Source organism: Cervus elaphus, chromosome 13 (assembly GCF_910594005.1).
Source record: "Cervus elaphus chromosome 13, mCerEla1.1, whole genome shotgun sequence".
Lineage (NCBI taxonomy): Eukaryota > Metazoa > Chordata > Mammalia > Artiodactyla > Cervidae > Cervus > Cervus elaphus.
Window position 1 is genome coordinate 64,574,690 of NC_057827.1, and position 27,975 is coordinate 64,602,664.

The 27,975-nt window shown below is 40.8% G+C and overlaps 1 long non-coding RNA gene across 1 annotated transcript; it reads left to right on the forward strand.

The window, feature by feature from the left end:
- Positions 1-1,806: 1,806 nt before the first annotated feature.
- LOC122706644 lies at positions 1,807-26,120 on the forward strand. The gene is made up of 3 exons (XR_006344431.1): positions 1,807-1,960; positions 2,066-2,116; positions 26,048-26,120. It is a non-coding gene; the product is annotated as an uncharacterized LOC122706644 (long non-coding RNA).
- Positions 26,121-27,975: the final 1,855 nt, after the last annotated feature.

A 27,975-nucleotide genomic window follows, 5' to 3' on the forward strand; every position in this document is an offset into this window, starting at 1 on the left:
GAAAGCTTCCCTTGCCCAGTTTCTACCATGTGAGAATATAAGGAAAAGGCAACAGTATTCAACCTGTAGGAGCCACCATCTGAACCTGATCATGCTGGCACCCTGACCTTGGACTTCCAGCCTGTGAGAAATGTTTCTACTGTTTACACAGTGCTCACTCTGTGGTACTTTGCTATAGCAGCCAGTATGAACTCAGATGAGAGGGAACAGCACCAACAAAGGCAGAGAGGCAAGAGGGAGCTGGGGCCCCCTGAGTAGGGAGGGGGGAGGGAGTCGGTGGATAGAGAAGAGCTTGTAGATTTCAAGCAGGGGAGTGGCATAATTAAGTTTGCATTTTTCAAAGAGACGTTAGTTGAGATGGAAAGAAAAGATCCAAGGTTTGAGAGAGGAGATGGTTAGAAGTCACTAAATTATTCCAGGAGAGATTAGATGACAATTTGGGGTAACATAGTAGTGGTACCAAGATTTTTGAGAAAAAGTAACAGATTCACAGATTTGGTTGTCAATCCAAATGTATATATTCAAAACAATGTTGACTGATAGATATATAATGAGTGTCACATATAATTTTAAATGTTCTAGTAACCACATTGAGATTATCATACTGAGTGAAGTAAGTCAGACAGACAAATATATGATATTGCTTAACTGTGGAATCTAAAAGAAATGGTGCAAATAAACCTATTTACAAAACAGCAGAGTTACCAAAATAGAAAACAAAGCATTTTCCCTTTGTTTGGTTACCAAGGGAGGAAAAGAGGGAAGGGATAGATTGGGAGATTGGGATTAACAGAGACACACTACTATATATAAAATAAATAACTAATCAGAACCTACTGTGTAGCACAGGGATCTCTACTCAATACTCTGCAATAGCCTATGTGGGGATAGAATCTTAAAAAGTAAATATATGCATATGTATAACTGACTCACTTTGTTGTACACCTGAAACTAACACAAGATTGTAAATCAACTATCCTCCCATAAAAATTATTTTTTTATAATAAAGGACAAGAGGAAAGGTCATGGCTTCCCTTTCAAATAAATCTGTCAGTATTTAAAAAACAAACAAAACAAAAACAAACAAATTCTCTAGTAGCCACATTAAAAAAGAAAGGAATTAAAAAAACGAATAGATTTTGCTATTTTATTTGTCTCTGTCTATCCAGAAATCATCATTTTGACACATAAGTCAGCATAAAATATCAATGAGATAGTTTACATATCTTTTTTCTTCCCCACTAAATCTCGTGGTATTTTACAATCACGGCACATCTCAGTTTGATCTATCTGCATAATTTGATCTACTGTGACGTGTTTAACAGTGACACATACTATCGCCTGCTACCACGCACAGTTTTAGTCTAGAGTCTTCTAGAGATGTCACTTAAACATTGAGCCAGTGACCTCCTGTGAAGGTTCATCACTGCCATCCCATCACGAATACTGAACCTGGAGCCAGGAGTTTCCAGTTCTAGTCTCAGTCCTTCTACAAAATTTCAGTAAGATCCGAAGACAAGATAACCAATGACCTGGACTTGAGTCATCCTTTGTCTCCCTGGAAGGGCTGGCAGGGATGATCCCTTTTAGCTCTGAGGTCCAATGATTGAATAATTTTTCAGTGGTGGTAATAGGGAGAATTCTAGAAGATTCTTCTGAAGGACTGCCACAGTCTACGGTTTCCATGTGCAGACGTTTTTCCTCTGTGGAGTAATTTCACCCCAAGCCCTATTTAAATCCGATATGGTCAGATGGGTTAGCTGAGTCAGTCATTGGTCAGAAAGCCTGAGAGTGTGTCTATGGGTCTGTGGGAAATGCGCAGGGTGGTTCAGCCTCCAGGCTTGTCCCATGAGTCAAGACTAAGCCAAATGAAGTCAGGGGGCCCTGCCAGAGATAAGAGATGGCTTGGACCAGATCTCTGGATTCATCACCTGCTGTCCCAAGTTCCTTCTTGCAGAAGGTGAGGTGTTAACCTATCTGGCTGCATTTCAGCCTGAAAAAATGCATTTTCTCACCTGTATTCCCCTGAAAGCTTCAGATGGCCAAACTTTTTTCTTCCTTTCAGCTCCTCCTCTGCAATGGGTTCAGCCGGAGAAGTGCCAAGTTTCAGGAGAAGGTAGGGAGAGATGGGTATGTAAAAAAATATTTCCTCTCAACCACTAACAGCTCTGGGAGGTATTCTTTCATCCTAAGTTAAGAAAAGAGACAGAATACTTATATGCATAAACAGATTGGCAAGTGGATACATGACGAAGAGAAACAGAGAGACAGAGACCAGGAGACAAAGATGGAAACAGAAAGGTTTGTTATGAATATAAATATATGCTGACATCTGAAAAATTAACAGTTGCTCTGATGAGACCTGACAGGTGAGCAAAATATTATTTGGAAGAGCCAAAATAAAATTTACCATATACATTCTTTAAAACTCCTATACTTTTCTCATTGGAAAAAATAAAAATCATTGGCTCCTAATCAAAGCTTAATGGGTGTTTCTTTGCATGTAATTTCAACAGACCTGGCCAACAGAATAATTAGCATGGGTGTGAGTGCTGACTTATAGTGGAAATCTTTTTTTATTCCTTTTAATTGAAACTGGATTGAGCTTCACTACTCTGCCATCAGCCCCAGCTTGATTCGGCCAAGTCTCTGTGAGTTCTTTAGGCATTTGTGGGCATTTCCTATGAAGTACTTCTATGAAGTCCTTGCCTGAGCCCTCCTCTGTGAACTCCAGCCCCCTGTGTCCACTCTCTGTACCCTGTCAACTCGTCTGTCTCTGTATTATTCACTTTTTCAACTGAAAAGGATCTATAGGAGAGTTTCTGAATCTCTCCCATAAAAAAGAAAAAAAAATGGAGTCAGGGGCCAGTTTTATTACAGTTGTGCAGGGTACCACTTGAAAAAAAAAAACAAAAAAAACAAACCTGTTAGGTAGTTAGACTATGGAAAGGAGTCCAGAATGGCAGTGACTAAAAGACAAAGCAGGGAAAAACCCGCAAAAATAGAACAAAGGAAGGCCCGAGGACTGGAGTGAGGACCTCAGGTAGAACAAACAGCATTCCTGGCTAGCCCGATTTACATAGGGCAGGCTCAGGGGGAGGAGAAAAACATATAAAAAGAGGAGCCAAAATTGGGCCCCCCTGGCCCTCTCTCTTCTCTTCTGTCTTTGGGGTTGGCATGCCCTCATGCCTCGAGGATGTATTTTCCCTTATTTTCTAAATAAAACTGAGCTGTAACAGTGGTCCATCCGAGGGCTATAATGCCTGTCCAGTCGTCACTTCAAATTTTTGTTGCAACCAGCTAGAACTGAGGAAGTTACAAACTTCCCTGACAATTCTACCCCAGGACTTCTGAATTAGAATCAGCCTTTGTAACAAGGATCCACATAATTCTAAAGCTCCTTAAATGTTGAAAATGTTCTAGAAGGGCAGTGGATTTCTTGTCTTTGGTTGCATATTGGAATCACTTGGAGAGTTTTAAAAAGTACTTCCTGAGTTCCACCATCACATATTCTGATTTAATTATTAAGTGGTGTGACTTTAAAAATGCAGGATGTTTAAGAGTACTTCAGCTTCCCAGGTGGCCCTATTTGTAAAGAACCCACCTGCCAATGCAGGAGACATAAGAGATGTGGGTTCAATCCCTGGGTCGGAAAGATCCCCTGGTGGAGGACAAGGCAATTGACTCCAATATTCTTCCCTGGAGAATCCCACGGACAGAGGAACCTGACAGGCTACAGTCCATGTGGTCTCAAAGAGTTGGACACAGCTAATCAACTACCACTACAATACACTACAGCAACTTTAATATGCATGGCCAAGGTTGAGAACCATTATTTGGGTTTAGGGCAAATCCTCTGTACCGTCCTGGCAATTTGTTAAAAGGGACCAAGTGCCCTCAGTGCACGCACACACACACACACACACACGGACACACACATCACACAGACACACACACACACATGGACACACACACATTCATACCATCTGCCCTGGTATGACTCCCCAGTCTTGTCACATGTTCACCCTTCTCAACAGCCCTAGGCAAAATTTTGAAAGTCAGTCACACCCTAAACTTTGTCACCTCAAAGTTGAAACTGAATATTATGAAGCAGTCAGGAGATGATTTTTTGCATTTTCTCCAGTCTATTCACATTGCTGTAACCTTCTCTCATTAGCAAAAGAACATTCTGACACGCAGTCCTCCATGTGCAGAGTAAACATGCAGACATATCCCCCAGCCCCCTTCTGATGGCCTACCCAACTTCCAAGCCCTGGCATACTGATGCCCCCTTAATCCCCATCCCATATCCCAACAGTTATTTATATGATGATCAATCTGAACATCTTATTCCACACTGTGGTTCCATAGGAACAGAGTAGTCTTGGACCCTGGAGTGGAGGTGACCCGAGTCTTGCAACAGTGCTTAATGTTTATACTTGAGAAACGAAATGCATTTTTCCCTCGCTGGTAAATATCTCCTTCATTGATAGTCTAATTTGTTTTCCGCTAGAAAGCCTGAGGCTGTAGTTTCCTTGGGGGCTAAGAAATGAGTTTGTGGATGACCAAGGCCAAGTGGAGGGTATGCCTTCATAACAGCATGCTTACTAATATCCAGACCCAGGTGCCTGGGCTCCTTGTCTTGGTTGTGGGCACCTGAATCGAAACATAGAACATGGTCTGTTCCTCTGCGGTAGTCTCTGCTGGGTGCCCTCCTGGATGCCCACAGCATGGCAGCTGTAAATTTCCTAGGCTATTTTGTCAGAAATCTACATTTAGATAGACTATTTTATGAAGTAGAAAGCCTGACATTTTTGGTGCTTCTTCCCTCCACCCATTTTTTTTTTTTTTTTTTTGGATAGGTAAAAGAGTAATTTTGTAGCATCTTTGATAAGGAAAAATTACAGCACATATTCCAACCTATTATAAATACTGAAAATACATTAATCCTATATTCTGCAAACCCCCAAAATAAGCTGACATAGCCCCTGGGAGTCTGTTAAGTAGACAGATGGCAAGCTCTCAATTGCACACATTTTCTCTTTAATTTAAAGACAGTTAACCTCTCCTTTTTCCTGTTGAAAAGTAGGTCTGGAATTGGTGAGTTAATAACTTAGGGCTTTTTTCTTTTTACAAAATGTGCTTTTCCCTTCTGTGTCTAGGTGCTATTCTTTCTTCATTTATAACTATGAATTTTCTTACTTTTTGGTGGCTCAGATGGTAAAGAATCTGCCTACAATGTAGGAGACCTGGGCTTGATCCCTGGGTCTGGAAGATCCCCTGGAAGAGAATGGAAACCCACTCCAGTATTCTTGCTGGAGAATTCCAAGGACAGAGGAGTCTGGCATGCTACAGTCCTAGGGGTTGCAAAGAGTCAGACATGACTGAGTGACTAACACTTTCACTTTCATTAAATATATGTGTCCTACGCTCAGTTGCTCATCATGTCCAACTCTTTTCAACTCCACGGAATATATCTGCCAGGCTCCTCTGTCCATGGAATTTTCCAGGTAAGAATACTGGAGTGGGTTTCCATTTACTACTCCAGGAGATCTTCCTGATCCAGGGATTGAACCCTAGTCTCTTGTGTCTCCTGTGTTGGCAGGCAGATTCTTTACCACTGTGCCACCTGGAAGCCCATTGTACATACATATATATATGTATGTGTGTGTGTGTATATATATATATATGCATATAAGTATATATATATATAGATATATATATGTAGAATTGAGCTGTGACTCAAGACTTAATTAGTTAATTCTTTAAGTGAAAGTGTGAATTCTTTAGGGCTTAAATCAGCATTTTTTATGTCTAAAAATAAAATTAATCTTTTGGTTTGACTAGTCTTACTATGTTTAAAAAAATTATTGCAATGAACTGATCTTTTAAATTTTTTCTACTCTCAGTATTTTAATTCATGTATGATTAAGGATAAAGTTTAATCAAAATGCTTCTCATCTAATTTCCCCAGACCTCCTTGTTTCAGTGCTTAGGAACTTTGCCAGGTAAATCTCACTTGGAAATTGTGGTAGGCAGCCTCCAATGTGACTCCTAGTGAATCACCTCTCCTAATACTTACAATCTTGTATGGAATTTTTCTCCACTGAATCAGGCTGGACTTCACAGTGAGCAGAATGTGGCAGATGATTTCCAAGACTTAATTATATTAATAAAAGGCTCTGTAGCACTTTTCCTTGATCTTTTGGTCTCCCGGATGGTTAATTCCAGTGTAAGCCAGTTGTACATCATAATGACTAGAATGGCCAGCTATAGCAAATAAAAATGCAAGACTCCTAACTAAATTTGCATTTTAGAAAAATGATGGATTTTTTTTATAAGTGTGTCTCATGTACTGTTTGAGACATTCTTATACTAAAAGAAATCTGTTATTTATTTAGAAATTAAATTTAACTAAGTATTCTATATTTTATCTTGGAAGCAGCCCCTCCCTTTATGATCAAACCTTCAGATAACTACAACTTCCTGAGATAACCTACCTAGAATTCACCAGCTAAACTACTCCCAAATCTCGACTCACAGACACCTTGAGAGCTAATAAGCAATTATTATTTTGGGATATCTTATGCACTTATAGATATTAGATAACTAATAAAAAAATGTTTCTAGCTAGTAAAGAAGCTATTGACAGCTTGTTTTTATTTCTGTTTTTGTCAAAGGAGGGTTTTCAGACCATCACCACATCCACTGATTCTGGAAAAGGAAAGAACAAAGTTATATGTCTTGATTAAGACAATTTCAAGGGGACTTGTCAAGAGTTTGTCAGCTAAGGGACTTAAATTTGAACTAAGAAGGATTCCTGAAGGACCAGAAGCATTAAATCTGATCCAAATTCCTTTGAATCTCTCAAGAATTGAACTCGGGGAAATTAAACCAGTTGACAAACCTGGAAGTCAGGAGTTATCTTCAAAATAAGAGAAAAAAACTCAGGCTAGGAGCTGAAAAGAAGATGAATAGGATTAATTTCATGGGGATGAATGAGGAAGGAGGATCTTGGCCAATTTCCCAAAGTGAACCTGAGACTCTTGGCTTGCCATCATTGACCTGTGTTTTTCCTGACTTCTTTAATACGTTTTGTATGCAGCAATGGTACCTGAGTCTTTTTTTGCACTAGGGCTTAGAAGCATCCTGACAAAAAAATAATCAAAACCCTATCTCTCTCTTTTACAAGTTCGGTGTTGTTGTCAGGCATTTGATGGGTGGTGGTGTCCTTTCTAAAGTTAACCATTAGAAAAGGAGTTCACATGTAAGCTCATCTTTAAGGAAGGTGAGCTGGAACCTGATCTCATCACCAGGGCCCTTGGCTTGTGAGGAAAGCTGGCTTCTGCAGTGCTTATCTGAGCCCAGAAATCTCTCTAGACCTGCCCACCCCCCACTAACCATGGCCATCATATACCTGCAGTGGCTGAGACTGGAGTATAACCTGACCTGAAAAGTCTGGATGAGTGAGTTAATCTCTAGAGAAGAGGATAATTATCCATTGTATTATGGAGCTCCATGTCCAGTGGCGATTCCCAGTGACACATAAATCCCTCATGGCTTAGTATTAGGTATGAGAACTAACCTGTTTAGACTGAGTGTTTGGATTAGTTACAGAAAGTGAAGTATCTCTAAGAGGGAGATATTGACAAGCATGCTAAGTTGGACAAGTAGAAAATTCAGTAAATAATTATATATATGGAATAGGATCATATTGTAACTCAAATGAAGTCATTCCTGACAGTTTCGTGTTACACAAGGTAAGCCTGGAAGGTTGTTTGGACCTGTATTATGTTTTAAAACCAAATTGAGAAACTTGAGCTTAATGTCATAAGCCAGGAATTCTCCAATTTTAATGGGCATCAGAATGACCCGGAGAGCTGCTTAAAACACAGTCACTAGACCCTGTGTTGTAGAGTTTCTGATTTAGTAGGTTGGGGTGGGACTCCTGTGCTTGCATTTCTAATATGCTCCCGGGTGATGCTTCTTTTTCTGGTCCTGGGACCACCGTTGGGAACCACTGTTGTAAGCAGTAAGGTGTCAGTGCTGATTCTGAGCAGAGAAATAATGCAAACTGGAAGAAGGCTCTGGTTTAGAATTATGGGGCTAAAATGAGGTAGAAAAATAAAAAGAAGGGGCAGAGCTTCCAGACCAGGTCAAGCTGGGTTCTGCTTGTGCAGTGATTGAAATCCTTGAGAAGATGCTACAGAACAATTCGACTCCTCCTCCAGTGCCGAGAGCTTGCTATTCAGTGATAGCTCTCTCTTTCTGAGAAATCCCACCTTTTAGCGTCTTTCTTTTTTTTTTTTTTTTGGTATACCATTTTATTCAAGGAACTATAAAATGGATTTGAAAATACAAGGTGGAAATATCATTACATATTGTTTCTGGCACTCTTTTTATTAGTATATTTAGTAATCTTTAAGAGTTTTATTTACATTATCATTTACACTATCTCAAAGTTTTCTGTTTTTTTATATTATTTTGTACTCTTGATTTTTATTTAATTTTTTAAGTTTATTTATTTTAATTGTAGGCTAGTTACTTTGCAATATTGTAGTGGTTTTTGCCATACATTGACATGAGTCAGCCATGGGTGTACATGTGTTCCCCATCCTGAACCCCCCTCCCACCTCCCTCCCCATCCCATCCCTCTGGGTCATCCCAGTGCACCAGCCCTGAGCACCCTGTCTCAAGCATCGAACCTGGACTGGTGATCTGTTTCCCATATGATGATATACATGTTTCAATGCTATTCTGTCAAATCATCCCACCACCTTCTCCCACAGAGTTCAAAAGACTGTTCTATATGTCCATGTCTCTTTTGCTGTCTCGCATATAGGGTTATCGTTACCATCTTGCTAAATTCCATATATATGCATTAGTATACTGTATTGGTGTTTTTCTTTCTGACTTACTTCACTCTATATAATAGGCTCCATTTTCATCCATTTCATTAGAACTGATTCATATGTGTTCTTTTAATAGCTGAGTAATATTCCATTGTGTATATGTACCACAGATTTCTTATCCATTTGTCTGCTGATTGGACATCTAGGTTGCGTCCATGTCCTGGCTATTATAAACAGTGTTGTGATGAACACTGGGGTACATGTGTCTCTTTTAATTCTGGTTTCCTTGGTGTGTTGCCCAGCAGTGGGATTGCTGGGTCATATGGCAGTTCTATTTCCAGTTTTTTTAAGGAATCTCCACAAAGTTTTCTGTTAATTATTTTCTGACAGAGAAAAATCTTTTATTTATTTATATGTATTTTTATTAAAGTATTATTGATTTACAATATCATATTAGGTATGATATACAGGTATACAGAACACTGACTAAGTATTTTTACAGATTATCCTCCATTAAAAGTTATTACAAGATAATGGCTATAATCCTCTATGCTGTAAAATATATCCTTGTTGATTATCTATTTTATGCATAGTATTTTGTATCTCTTAATCCGCTACCCTTAATTTGCCCCTCCCCATTTCCCTCTCCTGGTTGATAACCACAGTTTTTTTCTATGTCTTTGAGTTGCTTTCTGTTTTGCATATACATTCATTTGTATTATTTCTTAGATCTCAAGTGAAATCATACAGAATTTGTCCTTCTCTCTCTGACTTATTTCACTAAGCATAATATTCCCTAGGTCCATCCATGTTTCTGCAAATGGAAGGATTTTATTCTCTTTTATGGCACACTAATATTTCAATGTGTATGTGTGTATATATATATATACATATTATATATATATATATAGCATTGTATGTGTATGTGTGTATATATATGTGTATGTATATATGTATATATACACATATGTGTATATATGTATATATACATATATAGCATTGTATGTGTATGTGTGTATGTATGTATATATACATACATGTATACACACATACACACATGTGTATGTATATATGCATATATACACATATGTGTATATATGTATATATATAGCATTGTATGTGTATGTGTGTATATATGTACATATATATATGTGTGTGTATATATATATATATAGCATTGTATGTATGTTTGTATGGCATCACTGATTCAATGGACATGAATTTGAGCAAACTCTGAGAGATGGGGAGGGGCAGGGAGGCCTGGCGTGCTGCAGTCCGTGGGGTTGCAAAAAGTCGAACACAAGTTGGTGACTGAACATCAACAATATGTATATAAATATACATTTTCTTTATCCACTCAGCTGTTGATGCAAACTTAGGTGCTTCCAAGCCTTGGCTACTGTCAATGATGCTACTATGAACATTGGGGTGCATGTATATTTTTTGAACTAGAGTGGCTATCACTGAAAATTCTACAAATGACAAATGCTGATGAGGAGGTAGAGAACCTCAGTATCCTATTGGTGAGAATGTAAATTGGTACAGCCACTTTGGAAACCAGTATGCTTCAGTCATGTCTGACCCTGTGCGACGCTATGGACCGCAGCCCACCAGGCTCCTCTGTCCACAGGCTTTTCTTGACAAGAATACTGGAGTGGGTTGCCATTTCCTTCTCCTGGAAATGAGTATGGAGGTTCTTTTAAAAAAAGAAAAACTAAAAGCAGATCTACCATATGACCCAGCAATGCTACTCATGGATTAATCCAGAAAAAAACAAAAACATTAATTAATTGGTCTCTTAGTTAAGGAAGAGCAAAGATATTTAAGGTTGTTAAGACCACACATAGGCTTTTCAGTGCAAATGCGTCTAACCCTCCAGTTTGTTAGAACAGGTGATGTCACTGATTTGGTGTAGGTGAAGTTGAGGTCAGAAGTAAAGGATGTCAGGTACTCTTACTCCAGAAAATTCTGTGCAGTTTGCTTTCAAACTGAGCTCTGAAAGTCTCCCCTGCTACTGAGGAAATTATCTACTTGAGGAAAGAAAAATGTTTCTTATGTGTGTCCGTGTGTGTGTTGGCGGGACGAAAGCTGGGATTTTTCTACCTCCTAGACCAGACTTCCAGCTCTGTGCTTGCCAGATGCAGTCAGCAGCTGGCACCAAAGACAGAAAGTAATGTTGAGCGGCTTTCTTCTTTCTTTATCCCCCTTGATTTTCTCAAAAGATTTAGACAGATGAAATAATACTCCTTCTGCTCCTTGCCCCTGCCATAATGCAGTCCATTTGTCTAAATTACAGACTTCAGCAATTATTTGTGCTTTTTTTCAGATTGAAGGAAAATTATCTCCATTCTTAGGAAGGTGGCAAAAGCAGCAGTAGAATCATCTCTTATCCTTCATCAGGGAGGAGGAGAAGTTTACTGAGTCCCTTCACTGTAGTACTTATTTTGTATATGTTATCTCCTTGGATCCTTCCTTTAGCCTCATGAGTTAGCAATCTCATTGGGCCCATTATTTTAACTCTAAAAGTTTATTTTAAGTCATGTTAGATTTGCAGAAAAGTTACAATGATGGTACAGCGTCTTTATATACTCCTTTTATAAAATTGTTGTTTAATTGCTTTACGAAATCAGGTTACTTTCTGCTGTATGGCTAAGTGAATCAGTCACAGATGTACATCTATCAGGCTTCCCTGGTAGCTCAGTGGTAAAGAATCTGCCTGCTAAGATAGGAGACGCAGGTTTGATCCTTGGGTTGGGAAGATCCCCTGGAGAAGGAAATGGCAACCTACTCTTGCCTGGGAAATCCCACGGGCAGAGAGACCTGGCAGGCTACATTACATGGTATCACAAAGAGTGGGACTTGACCTAATGATACAACAACAACAAAAACAAAATACCTATATCCCCTCTTTGTTAATACAGAGCATTGAGCCTTGCTATCTATTTTATATATAGCTATGCACATGAACCCCAATGTTCATTGCTCCACTATTTATAATAACCAGAACATGGAAGTAACCTAAATGTCCATCAACAGAGAAATGGATAAAGAAGATGTGACACACATATGTGATGGAATAGTATTCAGCCATAAAAAATGGAATTGTGTCATCTGCAGACTTGGATGGACTTGAGACTTCTAATGTGAACATCTCACGTAACCGCAGTTCAGTTCAGTTCAGTTCAGTCGCTCAGTCATGTCTGACTCTTTGCGACCCCATGAATTGCAGCACGCCAGGCCTCCCTGTCCATCACCAACTCCTGGAGTTTACTCCAACTCTTATCCATCGAGTCGGTGATGCCATCCAGGCATCTCATCCTCTGTTGTCCCCTTCTCCTCCTGCCCCCAATCCCTCCCAGCATCAGGGTCTTTTCCAATGAGTCAACTCTTCGCATGAGGTGGCCAAATTATTTGGAGTTTCAGCTTCAGCATCAGTCCTTCCAATGAACACCCAGGACTGATCTCCTGTAGCCACAGTAGCTTTTAAAATTAAGAAATTATCATGGATAGACCAATATTCATTTAATTACAAACTTTATCCAAATGTCATCAGTTTTCCCACAGATAACGTCTTCCTGTTCCAGAATTCCATTCAATAGACTGAATAGACAGTCCTGTCTCCCCCAATCTGTGACAGTATTTCAACATTTACCTGTTTTTCATGATTTGGACACTTTTGAAGAGTATTCTGTAAATGAAATAAAGTAAGATAAAAAGCTCCTCAACTTTGATTGATCTGATGTCTCCTCATGATTAGACTGAAGTTATGAATTTGGGGAAAGGAGACCACAGATGTGATGTGATTGGCTCCACTCTGCAGATGAGAAAAGTGAAATTCAAGGTGACTTAATAAATCAGTCAAGGTTATTCAATTCAAAAGCTTCGTTATCTCAAATTTCTGAGTCAATTCTTCAAAATACTTACATAGGAAGAATGAGAAAAAAGGTTTTTGACAGAGGCAAAGAGAAGAGTTTGGCTTTAAGGAGATAGGCCACTTGAGGTGGGGGGATGGCCCTCTCAGAAATTGTCTTTATTCTTGGGCATCACCTGGGACAAGCTCCAGGAGCTTTATTTTAAAGTTGAAAGCAATATCTGGGAGGACATCAGTTCAGTCATGTGTAGATTTTAGATTTTATCCGTTTCTATGGGATTTTTTTCAGTTTTGATTATCAATGCAAACAACATTCGCTCAGGCTGTCTATCATCTACTTCACAGCATGTTTATTTGCATCCCTTTCTTATTCATTACCAGCTTAGGGGAAACCATAATACTTCTTAAATGATTTGTGTGTTTTTAGAACATTTTTACAACATGAGTCTCGTTTAGCCCGAAAACAAATCATAAGACTTTTTTTTTAATTTATTTATTTATTTTTTCAGTGGGTTTTGTCATACATTGACATGAATCAGCAATAGATTTACACGTATTCCCCATCCCGATCCCCCCTCCCACCTCCCTCTCCACCCAATTCCTCTGGGTCTTCCCAGTGCACCAGGTTCGAGCACTTGTCTCATGCATCCCACCTGGGCTGGTGATCTGTTTCACCATAGATAATATACATGCTGTTCTTTCGCAACATCCCACCCTCACCTTCTCCCACAGAGTTCAAAAGTCTGTTCTGTACTTCTGTGTCTCTTTTCCTGTTTTGCATATAGGGTTGTCATTACCATCTTTCTAAATTCCATATATATGTGTTAGTATGCTGTAATGTTCTTTATCTTTCTGGCTTACTTCACTCTGTATAATGGGCTCCAGTTTCATCCATCTCGTTAGAACTGGTTCAAATGAATTCTTTTTAACGGCTGAGTAATATTCCATGGTGTATATGTACCACAGCTTCCTTATCCATCTGTCTGCTGATGGGCATCTAGGTTGCTTCCATGTCCTGGCTATTATAAACAGTGCTGCGATGAACATTGGGGTACACGTGTCTCTTTCAGATCTGGTTTCCTTGGTGTGTATGCCTAGAAGTGGGATTGCTGGGTCATATGGCAGTTCTATTTCCAGTTTTTTAAGAAATCTCCACACTGTTCTCCATAGCGGCTGTACTAGTTTGCATTCCCACCAACAGTGTAAGAGGGTTCCCTTTTCTCCACACCCTCTCCAGCATTTATTGCTTGTAGACTTTTGGATAGCAGCCATCCTGACTGGCGTGTAATGGTACCTCATTGTGGTTTTGATTTGCATTTCTCTGATAATGAGTGATGTTGAGCATCTTTTCATGTGTTTGTTAGCCATCTGTATGTCTTCTTTGGAGAAATGTCTGTTTAGTTCTTTGGCCCATTTTTTGATTGGGTCATTTATTTTTCTGGAATTGAGCTTCAAGAGTTGCTTGTATATTTTTGAGATTAATCCTTTGTCTGCTTCTTCATTTGCTATTATTTTCTCCCAATCTGAGGGCTGTCTTTTCACCTTACTTATAGTTTCCTTTGTTGTCCAAAAGCTTTTAAGTTTCATTAGGTCCCATAAGATTTTTTTTTTTGACTAGTCCAATGCCTTCACTTTAAAACTGGGAGACTGAGCCTCAGTCAGTGTATCTTGAGTTACTCATCTAAGGAACATTATTGAACCTAATCTTTAAAGTAATACTCTAAAGCAAGTTTTAAAATTTCCCTTTGAAACACAAGGTAGTGATGGGAATCATCACCCACTTCAAGGTTTTAAATGATAGAAGCAATGCTTGAATGTAGCCAGATCTGCTAAACCCCAGCCTAGAGCTTTCTCACTTGCCAATCTGCTGGCTCAAGGCATTTGCCGAACCTTGTGATGATCTCATAGTCTGACACAGTGATGAATCAGTATCCAGTGTATTGCCTCATAGTAAGGAGACGCCTAAAGGTTACCAAGCCTTGGGCACGTTTGCCACCTCCATTCCATATTTTAAAAGCAACAGGATTTGACATGGAAGATTAAACAGGATACTGAAAAGATGGCCTTAATCTGCGCCACCCCCCCAAGGTGGGTAGACACTATTGTTTTTTAATTTCCCCATTAATTAAGTAATATTTTCAATCATTCAATAGGCATGGAGAACTCTCTGTGTCTAACACATTGTCTTAGGTGCTTTGAGAAACAAAATAGATGAACTGGGTGTGTCCAGTCATCAATGAGTTGGTTGCCTTGAGTCTTTCCCTCAGGTTTGTTCATGAAAATTTCACACCAGAATCCATAGAACTCTGTACTGGTGTCTTTCCGCTGTACTGCTCTGGTAGAGAAGAGAAGACGTGGTAATATACACCATATAATGTGACCACCAAAAAATTCATGGTTAATACCAACCATAAACTTAGTTGTTCTGAGATTCTTTTTTCTTTGCACCCAGAAAATTCATCAAAGGTATATGGAGAAGTGAATATTCAATGGTGCCTCTGTGATGAATATCTTTCTTTTGTTTTGTTTGTTCAGGGCCCATATTCCACTCCCATTCTGCCCTCTATCTTGAGTCCACAGGTTTCTTAATGGAACTGACCCAACCACAGCTCTAGGGATGGGACTAAGACACCAGCCTGAGTACTCATATTTAAGATAACCATGTGACCTAAGGAGAAGGGGATGACAGAGGATGAGATGGTTGGATGGCATCACTGACTCAATGGACATGAGGTTGAGTAGGCTCCAAGAGTTGGTGATGGACAGGGAGGCCTGGTGTGCTGCAGTCCATGGGGTCGCAAAGAGTCAGACATGACCGAGTGACTGAACTGAACTGAACTGATATGACCTAAAGCATGTGGATGAGACCTGGACATGGGAGTTTTGCAGAAAAGAGGTTCTCTTCCTCTGCTATTCTTATGCCATGGTGATATAAAAGGTGACTAAGACAGAGACCAGCATAAGGGGAAAAGATTCTTACATATATCATTTGTGTGACTAGATCTAGCTATGCCTGAAACCTGACCAGTCCTGTATTTCTTAATTACTGGGAGCAATAATTAAATTTCTCTCACTTGCAACACAATGATTCCAGGTTAATGTATTCTTGTAAGGCGGTGTGGGGATGGGGAGGCAGTTAATATTGTAGTTGAGGAGAGAGAAGAACAGAAGATTTGAGGGAAATGACATCTAGTTTCCACTAGCTGAGGCCCCTGGTCTTTGAAAGGTTACTTGGAAAGGCATTCTGAGTTTAAAAGGTGTCTCCCTAAAAGCCAGACATTACACGTTCTTGAGATATCCAGAGAACAGCCTCAGAATCTTATTACAACCTCAGCATTTTGAATGGGTTTTCAATTTGGGAAAATCAATTTTGTTCTTAATTCCATTCTGGATGATTGTTAGAACTAACAGAAAAAAAATTAATAGTCACTTCAGCCCTTTAAAGGCAAGAACTGCCCTCTTGTCTTCATATCATCTACTCAGTTCCTAGTTTTCCCCTGAAGGAAGAAGAGACGGGAGAGAGAAATATATATAAGAGTGCATTTTCTTTTATCATCAAAATGTATTACAGCTCCCGAACTGTGTATGTTTTGGCTGCTGGGTATAAATGTGTGTGGTTTTATAAAAGACACGGGAAGCTTGGCAGTGCAATTCCACCCACAGTGCAGCTCTGGTGATGTTTTGAATTTCAGGCTGCACCTTAGAGGTTAACTATACCAGAACCTTTCCTGGAGGTGGCCGAGTTAACACTCCCTATGGGGCAAATGTGCCTTAATATCTGACAACAGTAATAAAGCTTCTACCTCTGAGCACTGATCTGGCCCACTCAGGCACTCATTTAGTAAATATTTATTAAATACCTCTCATCTGCCTTCAGGGATCCCATTTAATTCTCATGGCAATCAAATGAGGTGGTTGCAAGGATAGATTAAGACAATGCAAATACCACACCTGGAAAGGGATGAGGCCAAAATATAGTGGAAGCCCCAGGCAAGACCACCTAATACCTAGAGACATCTGCAAACTCTTAGTGAAACTTATTTAGAGTTTTGGTAAGTAACATCTCTGCACTGCCACCACCATCTTACAAACATATGAATGGGCTTGCCTCTCTTTCTTTGCAACTGATGTAGCTGCTTATTAGACAGGTTGGACTTCTCCAGTGGAAGATTCAGGGTAAAAAAAAACATGTTATAATTGGTGTTGCTTGCTTTCTGAGACTTTCAAAGCCCAGGAGTGGCCACAAATCTGAGTGCACATTGGAACAGGGTTTCAATGAGTAGAACTCTAATGACAGAGGTTCCCATTTTACTTGCATTATACCAGTGGAGTTTGAGGGCTAGGGGCAACCTCAGAAACTGTCAGAGCCTTCAGATTCTACTTCATACTCTCTACCCACCCTCTCTGCCTCTCTCCCTTTTGCTTAATACTTTTTCCAAAAATGCTGTAAGACCCCTTTCTTCAGACTGTAAGTTTTTGAAGTGTTCTCCTTTTTTCCCTGTAATATTTCCCTGTAATATTCATTACAGCTGAAATGTTCTGTTAAAACCAGGAAATGTGGTTCTGTTTGTGGAAAGGCATTTCATACACTGGTCCCCAAATCCTAGACAACTTCATCAGGCTACAATTCTTTCTTCATGTGATTTCAGGACAAAGCCAGTTTTGAATGGCAACTCATCAAAATCCACAGAACTATATACTTTATCTTTTTTGTGAGTTGTTTTTTGTTTTTGTTTTTTAATCCACCCCCCTCTCCTCTGGATAGATAATCCCAGTGGGGAGGGGGAATGTCTGGGGAAGGGTGCCACTTAGGCTGTCAAGACTAAAAACCCTTAATCCTCCCCTTCCCTGTAATGAATTTGAGACACCGCTGATTTGGTTTCTCTCAAGCCTTTCTGGGTGGGCTTCCCCGGTGGCTCAGCGGTAAAGAATCCGTGTACAATGCAGGAGAGGCAGGAGACTCCGGTTTGATCCCTGGATTGCGAGGATCCCCTGGAGGAGGAAATGACAACCCACTCCAGTATTCTTTCCTGGAAAATCCCATGGACAGAGGAGGCTGGCCGCCTACAGTCCACGGGGCCATAAGGAGTCAGACATGAATGAAACAACTTCGCATGCACAAGCCTTTTTGGTACGATTCAATCCAATCAGTGTTTAATTTCCCTAACTGGCTCTGGGAGAAGATCTATTTCCTTGCATTTGTCTTGTAGACAATATTTGTTCAAAACTTTGCACCAAACAAGGAGGAAATGCTGATTTTTCTATTTATTTTTTTAAGGAAGAAGTTTTTGCAGGGGTACATACTGGAAGGCCAGTTGGGGCTCAGCAAAGCAAGCAAGAGGGGAAGCCACTCAACCTGACCCTCTGGGCTCCCCCAGTCACCTTCCTGTGACAGCTCACCTTAAATAGAATGTTCCTGTTGAACTGTTTGCACTCAGCCTTGTCTTGTATCATATCAAGCTGTTCTTGTCTGTCTAAGTTTGCTTGCCTATAAACATGCTTCAAGTGTCCACTGGACACATGTTTGGGGTCTCCTTGTTCTCCAGTTTAAGTTCCATGTTCAAGGTCTTTTGCCTTCAAGGAGATGTTGCCCCCTCCCTAAACTCAAGGGCCATCACTTGGTCTGTTCTGCAGTATCATGAGTCTTCCTTTTGCTCATGCTTTCTTTCTCCTTAATTACCTGGAGGGATGGGCATTCTCTTCAGGGTAAGCCAGAGTGGCTAGTATAATGGAGGTGATTCATATCCAATAGCCAATTATTCAACTGATAACATTACCCATTCTTGGGGATCATTTCATTGTTTAATAAAAGCTGTGCATTCTCATAACATGAAAATTTCAGCAACATAAAAAAATGCAAAGACAAGATAGTTAAATTACTAAAATGCTTTCATCTAAAAAATGACTTTCAATAGTTAACATATTTTTAAACTCTTTCTAATGCATACACATAGATAAAAAGCTACATAGTTAAACTGAAACATAGGTGGAAATTATTCTGGTAAAATGTCACATTTACTATACATGTAACTTTTTAGGGTTTTAAGAAATAATTTATTTGCATGTAAAAGAAAAAAGCTGTGAAACTGAGATCATTGTTGAACTCTAGTTCAATATCTTTCAACAACTCAGATTACTACATAGTACTATATATATAAAATAGATAAACAACTCAGATTATTCCTTAATACTCAGATTCAGCTGCCAAAAAACAAAATGTGAAAAACAATTAGAAGTTAGAAATCATTGGCAGTTTATTATTTGATTCTTTCTTAAAAATGCTGTAAATATAACTTTGAGATAGTATTCATTTATTCTTTACCATGAAAAATGAAAATATTTGCACAAACACATTTACTTCTACTTTTTTATTCTGTCTTTGGAATTTTTCAAATATATTATTGTTTTTATATCAACAAGGTTTATAACATGTGTATTTTATTCTGTAACCCTAAATCCCAGAGTTGCTTATTCCTAGCTCAGTGTTCAGATTTAATTCTCAGTGCTGGCCTTTTATTTATTTATTTATTTATTTTTTCTATCTCTAAGTTCTTTATTTTGATCTTCCTTTCCTGGAAATGCTCATTTCTCACGTTCTTCACTTTTTCAGAATTTTTGTGCATGAGTCTCATACATGAAGGACATTGGATAATATTACTAAGGAGGAAGATATTTTACTGAAGGGGGATATCACTTTAGAAAATCAGAAATTTAGACATAGAATGTATTGAACCAATAAATTCAGGGAGGGACCCTGAGAGAGGCAGAGAAGATGAGCAGGAAATGTCCATAAGGCCTTGCACCAAATAATCCCATTGATGAGTTCATCCCAAGCACAGCTGGGAATTCACCTGGGTCTCCAGACCTACCAGGTTAAAGCAGTGTTTTGCAGACACTTGTTACCTGTTTTGATACCTTTCTGTCATTTAAATTTCTTTACAATGGAATGTTACAAGGAAAGGGTCTGAGATGATAGCATTCTTTTGTTCACCTGGTGAATATGTAAAGAATAAGACTGACTTGATAAAATTGACATGATTGACTGGGCCAGCTCCATCTTGGAGGATAGATGACACGGGGGAAATCTTGGACAGGACAGAGGTTGAGATCCTGAAGCTATGGAATTGGACCACATCAGTTTGTGAACTGGGAATTGCCAACATGTTTCCTAATTAAGGATATTGCTGAAGGAAAGGAAATCCCAGAACTGAGAGATGCAGAGCCTTTACAAATGTGTTTGGTACAGTGGTTGATTGTGGTGGTTCCCTAACTTGATGTCATTCCCCACAGGATGCTATACGTCCAAGGCATTAGGTGAGCAGAGATTCTTAAGACACGCATCATTGCTTCAGAACTTGGGAAACACTGCATTCCAGTCTTCTGGCATTGGTGTTTGTTACAGAGAAACCTGCAGTGAACGTAATTATTTCCTTCTTTGTTAGTAACTAGCTTATTTTTTTTCTCTTCCTTGATGCCTGTAGCTTTCAGCCTTCATCCTTTTCCAGTAAATTTTGCCTATCTTGATGTTATTCACTCCTGTCAAATTCTTCTGGGACCTTGGGACCTACTATGTACTTTTAAAATTAACTATTTTATTTTTAATTGAATTATAATTGCTCTACAATGTTGTGCTAGTTTCTGCTTTACACCAACATGAATCAGTCCTCCTTCTGGAGCCTGCCTCCCACCCCTCCAACCCATCAGGTCATCACAGAGTACCGAGCACCTTGTCCTTACCCCGATGTGTACTATACATTTTTACTCCAAATTCAAGTCTTTATCTAAGCATTAAACTTTCTTTATAGCATTGGATGTTTTCCTATGACCTTTTAAGTTGACCTCTTGATTCACCGTGCTCATTGTCTTCATTCTGAATCTCCTTCCCCGTATGTAGTAACTTCTCTGTAGTCATTTAAAATGCTTTTTCATTTAAGGGACTGTCATTTTTCTAAGAGAATTTTCTATGCCCTTGTCTCTGCTTTAGTTTGTTTATCCCCCTTTTTTTTCTGTTTTTTTTTTTTTTCTGATGTACCTTTTACTTCTTTTCATTTTTCTCTTATACCCATTTTCCTGACCTCAATTTCTTTCTATTTAATCCTACCATCTAGTCAGTAGTCGGTTGCATCTCTTTCCCGAGATGTTTTCCCAAAACACCAATTTTGAGATTGGTGTCTTCAGTGGCTCCCAACTCTTCATCTGTTTCCAGGATTTATTCTTTCCTAGATTTATGTTTCTTACTGATGTGTTCTCATTTCCCTCCTTCCATTCTTTCTCTTTTCTCAACAACTTTTGAACACCCTGATACTTGCTTTCACTTATTCATCTTCAATAAGAACAGTCCTTTCTGGGGCTAATATTTTGTTAAAAGAGTGGGAAGCTGGATTAGTCTGAGATTGTACGTGTTGTGACAGACATCTAAAATGCCAATTTCTTGCAGTCAGATGGCTTGTAAGCATCCCTTGGGACCACATGACCCACAGCTGCTTGTGCTATGTTAGTCAGTTATGGCTTCCGGTCCCTTCTGCCCCTTACCTTCTACCCCTTACCATCACTCCTTGTTGGTGAAGAGATAGAATCTCAGAAATTGGGGACAGTGCATCTGTGTTCCACCTTCACCTCTACCAACCTTGATGTTATGCAGCACAGAACTGTGTCTAGAGAGACACATCATTCTGCTGTGTCCTTTTTTTCTTCGCTCCATCTTCCCCTCTGTGTCTAATCCATAAGTCAGAGTCTAAGGATTTAAAGAATCCACCTGCAATGCAGGAGACCTGGGTTCGATCCCTGGGTTGGGAAGATCCCCTGGAGAAGGAAAAGGCTACCCACTCCAGTATTCTGGCTTGAAGAATTCCATGGACTCTATAGTCCATGGGGTCGCAAAAAGTCCTACAACTGAGCGACTTTCACTTTCACATTCTACCCAAGATCTGAGGAGATCTGTGTTGGCTCTTGCCTGCCTTCCACATTTGGATTCACATTTTATTATATCTGGCAGAAAGTCTTCATATTTTGTGGTTTGGGATTGTGGCCATTTCCTTGTCTCATTGAAAATGATGGTCTCTTCTTTACAGTGTGTGTTTCTCAGAAGAGAGAAAGACTTTCTAGCAAAAATTATATCCTCTGACCATGCTTTCTGCATTGTTACAAAAGGTACACAGAATTTTTTGAGATGCAGGAGAGAAGACAAAATTTTTAATAGTAAGGTTGAATTGTCCGATACTCTTTCTTTGTTCACAAAAGGTCTGCATGAAGAGAAAACTGATGTGGCAAAAGGGTTATGTTGATAACTTACCTCTCCAGAAGCTAGCAAATTTCCTGAAAGTCAAGGCAATTCTGAGAAAGCTGCCTTTAACAGACTTTGACTACTGGATTTCTAAGTTACTTTGCAAAATAGAGTTCTTCTTTTTGTCACTGGCCTTGGAAGCTCATACAGGCAGTAGTAGCTAAGAAGAGAAACAACGATATCTCAGATTTCTAAAACTGGCTTTTTCCTTAGCTGTATAACTTTGGTGACATTATGTAGCTTCTTTAAAGGCTCAGTTCGGTCACCTGTGAAATGAGTATTTGTGTTGATAAAGTGAAAATGAACACAAGAAAGAGCTTTTTAAACTATAGGGCCCTTTGCCTGAGAAATGATAATGGCAGGAGAACAGGTAGAAAGTCTGAGAGACATGGCTTTAAGTAAGAATTACTCTCCTGACCTTTGAGACACTTATTTTCACTGACTCTAACTTTCTTCATTAATAAAAGAGATAGTCTATGCAAGATGATTGAAAAGATTTATTGAGATGATCACATAGGTGGAGAGTCTGGAGGCAAAGATAGGGAAATTGTTGAAATTCAATTAATGACTGGTCCTCTTTAAATTCTTGCTAATTTACTTTGTCATGAAAGGTTCAAAGTATCTATGGGTGTCAGAAATTCCGAGGGACCTTTGCAGGCCCCGGACTTCCCTTGTGGCTCAGTTGGTAAAGAATCTGCCTGCAATGCGGGGGACCTGGGTTCGATTCCTGGGTTGGGAAGATCCCCTGGAGAAGGGAAAGGCTACCCACTCCAGTATTCTGGCCTGGAGAATTCCATGGACTGTATAGTCCATGGGGTCTCAAAGAGTCAGACACGAATGAGTGGCTTTCACTTTTGCAGGCTCCTCACATCCCCTGCCTGCTGCCCAATCAAGGTCCATAATATTCTTGTTTACTGAATACTTTCTATCTGCAACTACCAGTGGAGCCACTGACATCGTTGAAAAAAAAAATACTGTGGAGCGGCAGGCAGGCCTGCACCGGGACTGGGACCCACTGCAAACATGGCAGCCCAGTCCTGCTCTTTGGGATGCTCTGGCCCTTCCTCCTCACCAGGGTGGCCTTTTATGGGACTAACCCCACTTCTTTGACATCACAGGACTCTTATTCATGAATGGCTTCATTTGACAGTTCCACTTCTTACCCGCCCTCTCTGGTAGTAGAGTCTAGATTCTTCTTGCCCCTGCTAACACTCGCCATCATAGTCTCTGCTCATTCCAAAAGCATTCCCATTTCTATGAGTGCAAAATGATAGGGTTGGTCTAGATCATCTCTAGGACTGCTCTGGAATGTGGTGGTTCAGTCGCTAAGTCATGTCCGACTCCTGCGATCCCATGGACTGTAGTCTGCCAGGCCCCTCTGTCCATGGGATACTCCAGGCAAGAATCCTGGAGTGGGTTGCCATTTCCTTCTCCAGGTGATCTTCCTGACCCAGGGATCGAAGCTGGGTCTCCTGCACTGCAGGCAAATTCTTTACTGTCTGAGCTATGAAGGGGGAGAAGGCAAGAGGACAAAAGCATGGGAAAGATTCACTACTATTCCTGAGCCAATGAGGTACAACTCTGTAACCGGGCACTGCTCTATCTGGCCTGGAAGGATTTTGGAATCTCCTTCTACACCATGGTCCCGCATCAGTTGTAGGTGAATTAAAATCTCTTCGCTGTGCATGGACCAAGAAACAATGGAAGACAGTGATGATTTCCCCTGCTTCTCTAAAAGCTTGGTGCCAAGCCCTGTGTCTAGGACAGGTGGGTGCTGAATGGGTGCTGAACGAATGAATTATCTCAGCCATCAAAGCTCTCGCTTCTACATCTTTGAAGCTGGAACTGAAAAGTGATGTCATATCTCTGGGAAGGAGCATTGAACGCTCCTTTATTTATTTGAGAGAGAAGCGTCTTGGAGATGATGTAAGTTGGGCAGAGGACAGACCATTCTCCGAAGGGAAGAGACATCGTTAAGAGCAATCGCAGTTCCTGCCTTGTTGGCTTCTTCTCAGAAAGTAAAGAGCAGTTACTGTAAGGAAGCTGGCTGTCTGGGCCAGCGGCTTTATCAATGAATAATTTCCTGAAAGGAAGAGAATCTATAGAGACCGTACACTATATTTGATCTCGGTGTGTGCACCAAGCTCACAGGACTATCTTTGATTCAAAGGAAGCGAGATAATTGTTTCCCAAACAGACTCTCGCTGGAGAGCGTGCCCCCTCCCACTTGGGTGACCCGTGCACCAGCAGCCTCGGGTCTGCCCCAGACAATTATCCTGTTTTGCTAGGGAACAAATTGCTCTTTTGGGGTAATTCCGAGCAAGTTTGCCAAGTTCACAGCCATCCCAGGGGAGCCTCTGGGGGAAAAGCACTCTCCAAATCCCCTCTCCGGCCCTTTGAAAGGGAAGCAGGTCATTTTTTACAGAATTCCAAAGAAAGCAGCTAATTCTGAATTATCCATCCCACCTTGCGAGAGGCCTCGGGGGCCATCCGCTGAGTTCCTCGTGCTGGTCTGATGCTAGGGAATCAATTTCCCATGCAAGTAATTATGCATGCAATTAAGTAATTGTAGATGGAAAGGGGGAAAAAAAAGGACAATGCCAAAAAAGAAGTTGTGTGCCTTTAACTTTCAAAAGACGGCCTGTAGGGCCTGGGAGTTGAACCCAATTTGGATCTGATTCTTGCAAAGGAATGAATAAAATCCAGAGCTTGGGAAAAGAATAAAATGTTAGCTATCATGGAGTACTAAGAATATGGTCCCTGAGGCTATCCTGTGTGTGTGCAAAGCATAGATCTGTCATTTGTCTGCTCTGGGATTTGGGGCAGGTTACTTAAGCTTTCTGTGCCTCCCATCATTATTAAGTCAGGTTAATAATTGAACCAGCATCACATGGTTGCCAAAATTTAAATAGATAAATGGTGTTAAGTCACCAAGTCATGTCCAACTTTTTGTGACCTCGTGAACTGTAGTCTTCCAGACTCCTCTGTCTTGCCTGGGATTCCCAGGCAAGAATATTGGAGTGAGTTGCCATTTCCTCCTCCAGGGGATCTTCCTGACTCAGGGATCAAACCCACATTTCCTGCATTGCTAGGCTGGTTTTTTACCACTGAGCCATCTGGTAAGCTGGCTCATATATATATATGTATGAGTATATATGTACACACTCACACATATATATACACATTCATACACACACATCACCAAGTCATGTCCAACTCTTTGTGACTTTGCACTGTAGCCCACCAGGCTCTTCCATCCATGGGATTTTCCAGGCAGTAATAGTGGAATGGATTGTCATTTCTTTCTCCTAGGGATCTTTCTCTAGGGATCTTTCCCAACCAAGGGATCAAACCCATATCTCCTTCACTGGCAGACAGATTCTTTACCACTGAACCACCTGGGAAGCCCACATAAGTGTGTGTATATATATAGAGAGAGGTGTGTGTTTTTGTGTGTGTGTGTGAAGTTTAAAACAGTACCAGACATTTAAAAATTAACTATTATTGCAGTTTAACTGATGACATTTTAAGTAAATTCTGAGCAATCATTTTATAAAATAGTTAAGATACTTAGCCTCATTGGGGATTCTTTTCTTGTGACCTTTTCCCTTTAGTCGTAGAAAATCAACCCAGTAGATAAAGGGAAACAAGAACAAAATGCTTGGTTAAGAGATGACAAAAAAAGCACATGGCTTCTGAATCTGGCAGGGAAAGGGTCAAGGCCACAACCCTCCAGGACTCCCCAGAGACCTGGTGTTGTTTACAGTATATGTTTAAAATAATATTCTTGCTTAGTTGGGGCTCCCCTTGGGACAATGCAATTTCAACAGTAACAGAGGATTAATTAAAGCTGGTCTCGCTGGTGAGCCTGGTGATTTGGGAAGCAGCAAGGGGGTGCACCCCCCCTCGACGGCCCCCTCTGCCCACCAGGAAAGGGCCAGGCCTGCTGGAAGTAATTAGTGCAGCCCAGGGGCTCCTGATGCCTTTGCCCCATTTGTATGATTTTGACTAATACTTTCCTGTCACCTTCTTTGAATGCAGGAGAGGCAAGAAATGAACAAGGAAGATGGAGCCTCTGCAAACCAAAATTAATAAAGACTGAATCCCTTCTCAGGCCACCTTGGTAATCTATTTTTCAGACCTTGTAGGTAAGGGCCTCTGGATGGATCATACCTGTGCTGTGAAGGGTGGTTCCCAGAAGTTTCATTTTTGAAAACAGACACAAAGACATACACTGGGGACAGGGAATGAGCTATCTGGATGGATCATACCTGTGCTGTGAAGGGTGGTTCCCAGAAGTTTCATTTTTGAAAACAGACACAAAGACATACACTGGGGACAGGGAATGAGCTATTTTGGAGGCCCAGGGGCTGCAGAAAGGAGAAGAGACAGGCCACTTTATGTCCCAGGAAGCATCCACAGGCTGCCCATTGTCTGCTGGGCCACGTAGATGCTCTTGACTTAGGCTGCACATCTCAGGGTATCAGCCCTGCCTCACTCCAGCCATCCTTCATTGGCTCAGGGAGTGAGCTTTCCTACCCTGGTTCAGATCTTCCAAGAATGGACTTCCTGGGGTCCATGATCCTGTCTGGAAATTGTGTACCAAAGTATGGGAGCGCAGAGAGGGTCCATAACTCCCTGGCCGCTAAAGGGTTAAGAACCACGGCTCTAGGGCATCCCTATTCCCTTTAGGACAAGGGCTTCCCTGGTGGCTCAGCTGGTAAAGAATCTGCCTGTAATGCAGGAGACACAGGAGATGTGAGTTCGATCTTCTAGACTAGGAAATGGCAACCTTCTCCAATACGTGCCTAAAAAATCCAATGGAGAGAGGAGCCTGGTGTGCTACAATCTAAAGGGTGTACAAGCACGTGTGCCTTTTAGGACAAAGGCCAACCTCCTCACTATGATGAGCGAAACTCTCTAGGCTCTAGGATCACATCTCTCTGGCTGTTCCTTCCCCACACCCTCATCATCAGAGTCCACAGTCCATGCCTAGAGCCTCTTTGGAACCCAACTCTTCCCCTCTCTGCCTGAAGCTCCCTGCTCAGACCCAGATGAGGCTTTCCTTGATAACCCTTTGCCCTGCTGAGCACTCCCACCCTGTTCTATTTTCCAGATACCCCCAGATCACAAAGGTGAGCTTTGAAACACTGGACCCTGTGTGCCTATGTCTGTATATAGTTGGGAGGAGAGTCTGGTGAGGTGTTGGACTCAACTGAGTAATTAGGATTAGGACCTTGGTGCTTTCCTCGTGGCTCAATGATAAAGAACCTGCCTGCCAGTGCAGGGTTAACGAGTTCAATCCCTGGGTTGGAGAGATGCCCTGGAGAAGGAAATGGCAACCCTCTCCAGTATTATTGCCTGGGAAATGCATGGACAAAGGTGTCTGGTGGGCTGTAATCCGTGGAATCGCAAAAGAGTCGGACATGACTTAGTGACTGAGCAACAAGAGCAACAACAATAGATCTCGAGTAAGGCGAGCGGTTCCAGGCGCTGAGCTTGGAATACGAAAATGCTGATAATCAAATGAAATCGTTAGAACAGGGAAGGTTCTCTCGAACTGTGATCTTTGATGGATAGTCACTAACCATGTGTGGCCACTTAAATTAAATGAAATGAAACATTCCAGTCCTCAGTTACAGGAGCACTTCTAGGGCATGCAGTGACCCCACGTGGCTCATGGCTTCTGAACTGTCCTGCATTATGTGGTCTGTTGCAGAGTGTATATACTTGTGTAGAATGTTGCATAGGACGCATCCATCTTTGTGGACATTTCTGATGGACGGCAAGGCTCTAGGTAACTCAGCTCTACAACTGGCACATTGGAATTTTAGAAACCTCCAGATGGCTTAGCTGTTGGCCCTTTCTCCTGCTGATCCCAGGTCTTCCTTTCAAAGGGACTGGAATGACCAAGAAATGACTCCCTGCTCATCTTGTGTGCATTCCTCGCACTTGAATTTGTTCGATTG